Source organism: Salvelinus namaycush, chromosome 10 (genome assembly GCF_016432855.1).
Source record: "Salvelinus namaycush isolate Seneca chromosome 10, SaNama_1.0, whole genome shotgun sequence".
Taxonomy (NCBI): domain Eukaryota; kingdom Metazoa; phylum Chordata; class Actinopteri; order Salmoniformes; family Salmonidae; genus Salvelinus; species Salvelinus namaycush.
Window position 1 is genome coordinate 28,482,047 of NC_052316.1, and position 6,843 is coordinate 28,488,889.

The 6,843-nt window shown below is 42.7% G+C and overlaps 1 pseudogene; it reads left to right on the forward strand.

Moving 5' to 3' along the window:
- Positions 1–381: 381 nt before the first annotated feature.
- LOC120054285 lies at positions 382–6,398 on the forward strand (annotated as a pseudogene).
- Positions 6,399–6,843: the final 445 nt, after the last annotated feature.

Below are 6,843 nucleotides of genomic sequence, written 5' to 3' on the forward strand. Positions count from 1 at the left end.
GTGATAGGTGATTTTGCAATATCTCCACAATCTCTGTGAATGTTTTATTTGAGGGCTTCAGAGGGGCAGTCAGATCTCTTAGCAAACTGTACGTTTTTGGGCCAATTAAACTCAACAACGCTGGTACTCTCTTGTTATCAGCAATGTCGTTTGCAATGAAGTACTGTTCCAGTCGTTCAATGTAAGTTGCCCAGTTTTCTTGCGTGTCATCAAACACATCTATTTTCCCGATGCTAGCCATTCTCTTTACCTCCGGCTCCACGGGTCTTTGATCTGCCGCCTCGTTCTCGTTAGCTCTCCCCTCGTCGTCACTGCTTGCTAGCTGTTGTGCTACAGGGTCAAAATCTTCCTCTCTTCCTACGAGCTCCATCTGCATTCGTGATGCACACTGCAGGTAATCATCCTCGTCGCCATTGTAGTGTCTTAGCTCTTATTACTTATTTATATAATAAGAAAGACTCTGAATACAAGAAATGGAACTGGAGCTTCACATTTTACTGGAATCAGTTAGCGCCAGAATAACATAGAACAACACTGCGCATGACCAAGGGTGCTCCATTCTTAAAGGGGACATCAGTAATTAACAGAACATAACACCAAATGTGACTTAACAGAATGCCATATTGCCTAAAACATTTATTTTTTATGTCCATTTTTTTTACTTTTATTTTATACTTGATGATACTACTACAGCCTATGAATAATATAGACAGTCACAGTTGTCCTTGTCTTGTTTTGCACGCTTTGTACAAAATAATAAAATGCAGTACTACAGGATATTTCTTAACGTAGCTCTTTATTAGCTAGCTAGATATTTCTTAACGTAGCTCTTTATTAGCTAGCTATAACTGGCATGTTCACGTATCGCCAACCAGGATCAAACTGACCATGACCTAACCATTTGGGTGGTCTTAACCAATCATAGCACAGTATGATATGGTGGTAAAATGCATCCAATTACAATTCAGTATGTTTACACATATGAATATTACAGTCCTCTTTTGTAAAAGGGGATAAGGACAGATTAGATTTGGCATTAGCCCTGAGCTCATTCACGTTCTAAAATAAGAGTTTACAATTTGTTGGAGCTTTTCACTTGCGCAGGTTCGGGGGTCCGTGCTATCCGGGATCTTTACCTTGGTCCTTGGGACAAAGATTTGTATAACTAAACCAGTATTGTTCGATCTGTACTTGGGACGTCCCTAACCCATTGAAGTTAACATAATGGTAAAATGTCGTGTTAGTGTTAAGGCAGGGACGTCCCAATGATACTATAAAGTACTGACCAATGTTCACGTGGCTCGTTTCCATGGATAAAGTAAAGAGAAGTGGGCTGTGTGTGCTTCGGCGCCATTTTCAAACTACTTTACCGTGGACAAAGTCAAACAAAAAGCTAGTTCAGGTCAGGACGAGTCGAATGAGATCTTTGCATTCATGAAAAATCCATGTACTGACCACAAAAGAGACCACCATCGCAAACCCCTTAAAGGCATTCCACATACGCGAAAGAGTCTCAGTCTTGTGCAATCTATTCAGCCTTGTTGGTTCGACAACTTTCTATAGCTACAGAAGTCATGTCAAGAATCACAGGCTGACGAGCTAACGCTAGCTATCTAACAGTAGCTAACCGTGCCGTGGATTTCAGACTACAGTAAAACTTACTAGTTAAAGTTTACTGGCAAGAATATATAGCTATTATGATGTTATATAGCTAGACTGTGTCAGTGAAATCCTGTTTTCCCTGTTGCCTCAACTTTACCTGGCCTGAACAAGCTAACTTATCTAGCCATGCTACAGTAGCTAGCACCAGCTTGACAGGTTGTAACTACTTGCTCTGGTCCAATAGAAGGCCATTTCATTGACTGTCAGTGCATTAACAGCCCATATTGGGCTAAACCAATAGTATTGGGTGTTTATTGCAGGCTAGCTATCTAGTCAATAAATAGTCAGCTAACAAACTAGTTATAACCACAGATATATATATATATACAGTACCAGTCAAAAGTTTGGACACATCTGCTCATTCATTATAGAATAATAGTGAAGACATCAAAACTATGAAATAACACATTTCCAACTTATCACCTTATCGCCTCTAAAATGTAAATAAAACACTATAAAGAGTTTATATAATGTGTCATTACATACATATTTGAATCGGGTTTTTAGGGCGGTGCTAAAGTGATCTTAGAAGTAAACAGCGGCTTTGAGAATGATGATCGCATGCAATGATGACGCAAAAAAAATGACTAGGTATGCCCCCTTACCCCCGTCACTGTCTATTTCTGGTTTTTAAACGATGAGAGAAGTGCTTCATGTATCGAGGCTACAAAGAGAGAGATTAGAGAGAGATTGTAAGACAGAAATAGTTGCTTTATGCGTGCTGTACTTTGCGACATGACACGTCACGATGTAACGGAGGGTCCGTTTTATCAACTTTTCTCCAATACAATAGAGCCATTACCATGTCGATCAACGCTTGAATAGAAACCTAGTTCACACCCCCGATTTTGAAGTCAACACAGTCGCTACAGTCCCATTAGTTTTCTTTGTAGCCTCGTTTGAATGTTGCGGTTGCGCACATTTGTACGGAATGGGGTGAATTTACGTTAGTAACAAAAAAGTGTTAAACAAATCAAAATAGATTTTATATTGAGATTCTTTAAAATAGCCACCCTTTGCCTTGATGACAGCTTTGCACACTCTTGGCATTCTTTCAACCAGCTTCATGAGGTAGTCACCTGGAATGCATTTCAATTAACAGGTGTGCTTTGTTAAAAGTTGGAATTTCTTTCCCTTTTAATGCGTTTGAGCCATTCAGTTGTGTTGTGACATGGTAGGGGTGGTATACAGAAGGTAGTCCTATTTGGTAAAAGACCAAGTCCATATTATGGCAAGAACAGCTCAAATATACAAAGAGAAATGACAGTCCATCATTACTTTAAGACATGAAGGGCAGTCAATCCGTAAAATCTCAAGAACTTTGAAAGTTTCTTCAAGTGCAGTCGCAAAAACCATCAAGTGCTATGATGAAACTGGCTCTTCTGAGGACCGCCACAGGAAAGGAAGACCCAGAGTTACCTCTGCTGCAGAGGATAAGTTCATTAGAGTTACCATCCTCAGAAATTGCAGCCCAAATAAATGCTTCACAGAGTTCAAGTAACAGACACATCTCAACTTCAACTGTTCAGAGGAGACTGCGCGAATCAGGCCTTCATGGCCAAATTGCTGCAAAGAAACCACTACTGTACTAAAGGACAAAAATCAGAAGAGACTTGTGCTTGGGCCGTCATTAGACCGGTGGAAATCTGTCCTTTGGTCTGGAGTCCAAATCTGAGATTTTTGGTTCCAACCACCGTGTCATTGTGAGACGCAGAGTAGGTGAACGGATGAACTCCGCATGTGTGATTCCCACCGAGAAGCACGGAGGAAGAGGTGTGGGGGTGCTTTGCTGGTGACACTGGGTGATTTATTTAGAATTCAAGGCACATTTAACTAGCATGGCTACCACAGCATTCTGCAGTGATACGCCATTCCATCTGGTTTGTGCTTAGTGGGACTATCATTTGTTTTTCAACAGAACAATGACCCAACACACCTCCAGGTTGTGTAAGGGCTATTTGACCAAGAAGGAGAGTGATGGAATGCTGCATCAGATGCAAAATTTTTTGACCATTAAAATAACATCAAATTGATCAGAAATACAGTGTAGACATTGTTAATGTCGTAAATGACTATTGTAGCTGGAAACGGCTCATTTTTAATGGAATATCTACATAGGTGTACAGAGGCCCATTATCAGAAACCATCACTCCTGTGTTGCAATGGCACTGTTGCAATGTATAAGCTAATCCAAGTTGATCACTTTAAAAGGCTAATTGATCATTAGAAAACCCTTTTGATATTATGTTAGCACAGCTGAAAACTGTTGCACTGATTAAAGAAGCAATAAAACTGTCCTTCTTTAGGTATCTGGAGCATGCCCTGTTTTTCTGCCATGTATACATCGAGCCTGTATACTGTATAACCACATACCAACATGTCTTAGTGCTGTTTGTTGCAGTTGACTAGGTTAACATTTCCATGAATATTCCATTATGATTTGACAGGAGGGAAAAAGCACAGCATTACTTTCAGACGTCAGCTAATGCAGATTGATGAGCTCATCCCTCCCTCCTCTGGCCCCACTCAAACTGTGGTGCAGCCTGATGACCCGTACATCACAGATCTTCTAACTGATACATTTTACCCTAGGATCCAGGAGCTGCAGCAGGACATAACAAAACTGAAATTAGACCTTGAAAGAGCTCAGGGCGGTATCAAACACCTGAACATACATGTTGAAGAGCGAGACAAAGAGATTGAGCATCTTATTCGAGCACTTGACGGAGGACGTCCTCATGATGTCATCTCCCTAGAGGCTCAGACCATCAGCAATGAAAAACTGATTTCCTACCTTAACCTGCAGGAAAGAACCAAACCCTGACCCATTCAAGCAATGGGCGTTACCCCACCCATTGAAATGATCTCTATAACCTACCCCTTTTAAACTGAAACTGACCACACTTGACTTACTGACGACACCAGCAACTATAAACCTAAAGTTAGGCTCACCAGAGTCCTTTGTGCACTGACACATTGACCTCTGAGTATTGTGTTCCCAGGTAGAGTACCTGCAGGAGACTAACAGGACTTGTTGTGTTCCCAGGTAGAATACCTGCAGGAGACTAACAGTACTCTGGAGCAGAATGCTCAGGGGCTGCAGCAGAGGAAGCAGGATGCCCCCACCGAGGTGGCGGACCTCCGTGCCAAGAACCAGGAGCTGTGTCAGGAGCTCACCCAATTAGACCACCTGGCCAAGCATCTGGAGAAGGACAAGGACCTGGTGCTGGAGACTGATGATCTGTAACTACAGGAGGCCAAGGTGAGGTGAGGAGAGGGAGGGAGATGATAAATGAGAACTGGAGGAATACTGTATACAGACAGGCAGAGAGAGGGTTCTATATGAGGTAAATGTTTTTGATAAGATATCTGTGGCCTGTTTTTCTCGTCAGAAAAGAATCCAAAGGCAACACTGAGCCTTGGAGGACTTGGAATATGTAATCATAAAGTTAAGAAGGGTATGACTTATTGTGCGTATCATGGCTTACAGCCTACACTTTCCTGTTGTAAAAGCATAATGTCTAAACAACTAGAGAATGTCATCATCTGTCACCACATTCTTGTCTTACCAGTTAGTTGTTAAAGAGCAGCATTTTACTGACTATTTCATAGCTGTATCTGACTCCTCTGAATGGGTGTTTTAGGACCAGGCTGAGGGAGACCATGAGAAGAACCATCTGAGGGACCAGCTGGGGAAGCTCAGGGAGCAGAATGAGAAGATGGAGACACTGATAAACATCCTGGAGGAAGAGAAGAGGAGACTGGGGACAAACTAGAGAAAATGACTGATGCTGGTGAGTAGCAGTTTCTCTCCTGACCCACTAATTTTTGGACTCAATAGCCAGTCTCTCATTGATTATAGTTTGCGCAAGCACCACTGACTCCCTGGTTGCTGTCCTTAGATAAAGAGCTGGTTCTGGACTTAGAGAGCATGAGGTCTAAACATGGTGTATGTGGGAAGGACCACTCCCCATCTCGCCTGGATGTGTTTTTCAGGAGCCTGGAATAGGAGAGGGACTATTACCGACAGGAAGCTGAGCGCTACCACAGGGCCAGGAGACCAGGGGACATGGACCTCGGCCCCACCTGCAGCAGCCAAGGCAGGAGCCCCAGGGGGAGAGCAGGCTGGCATGGCACGGTGGGAGAGCCAGCCAGTCCACAAATGCAAAGAATACATAGATATGTTCTCATTTACTGTGTATACATACATAAACGTACTGTATAAGTCTTATGTTTATTATATTCGTTAGCATGTGCCCCTGTGACAACAATTTTAGACCCCCTTGTGGCCCCCCTAAATGTGGAGTATGAAATAATTTTCACATAACTAACTTTTGCTCTTGTTCTTTTTTTACATCCGTTATTAGACAGAAAATGCAAATAAATAGTTGAATGATTATGAACATGGTCTTTTGCCTGCTAATGCCTGCAATGCAGTGAAGAAAACGATGACAACAATAACGTCTAATGTAACTGGCCCCTCTAACAGTACAACTGGCCCCAGCTTGGCCCCCCCAGTTGAAATGGTCTAGAACCGCCACTGCATGTATGGTAAAGGATTTATTTTTTGTGTGCTGTTTAGGGGGGCCGTGTAGATTTAGAGCTCTCCTGGACAGTGAAGGAGAGGGATGAGCTCCAGGCTGTACTGCTGGGCTTTGAAAGACACATAGAAGACATCCAGACCAGTGTGAAGGCCCTGACTGCTGAGAGACCAGCTCAGTGAACAATGCCAATAGCTGGGGGGGGGCGCTAGAGAGCGTGCTATGGAGTATACAGGTTTTGCTAGAGCTCCACTCAATTTTGAAACAAATTAATATTTATCTTAACCTCTCACAACCTATAACTTCAAACATTGTCTGGGAATATGTCAAATGGAAAAGGCACCAAAAAAGGGGGCGCTAAACAAGATAATTTGAATGAGATAGACAACAAACCAATTCGAACATCGCCGACCCACGAGGAGTTAGCTGAAGATGCTAGCTCCCAAGAGTTCCCCACAGAACCTACTCAAAGTGACCTCCTGGCAGCCATAAACTAATTAAGCAAGAAGGTGGACACAAGGTTGTCTGATATCTCAAAGAGTATTGGGACTTTGACTGAAACTGTGAAGGCATCTAAGGTAGGGTGACCAGACGTCCCTGTTTTCCGGGGACAGTCCCCGTTTTTGGTGGCCTGTCCCTG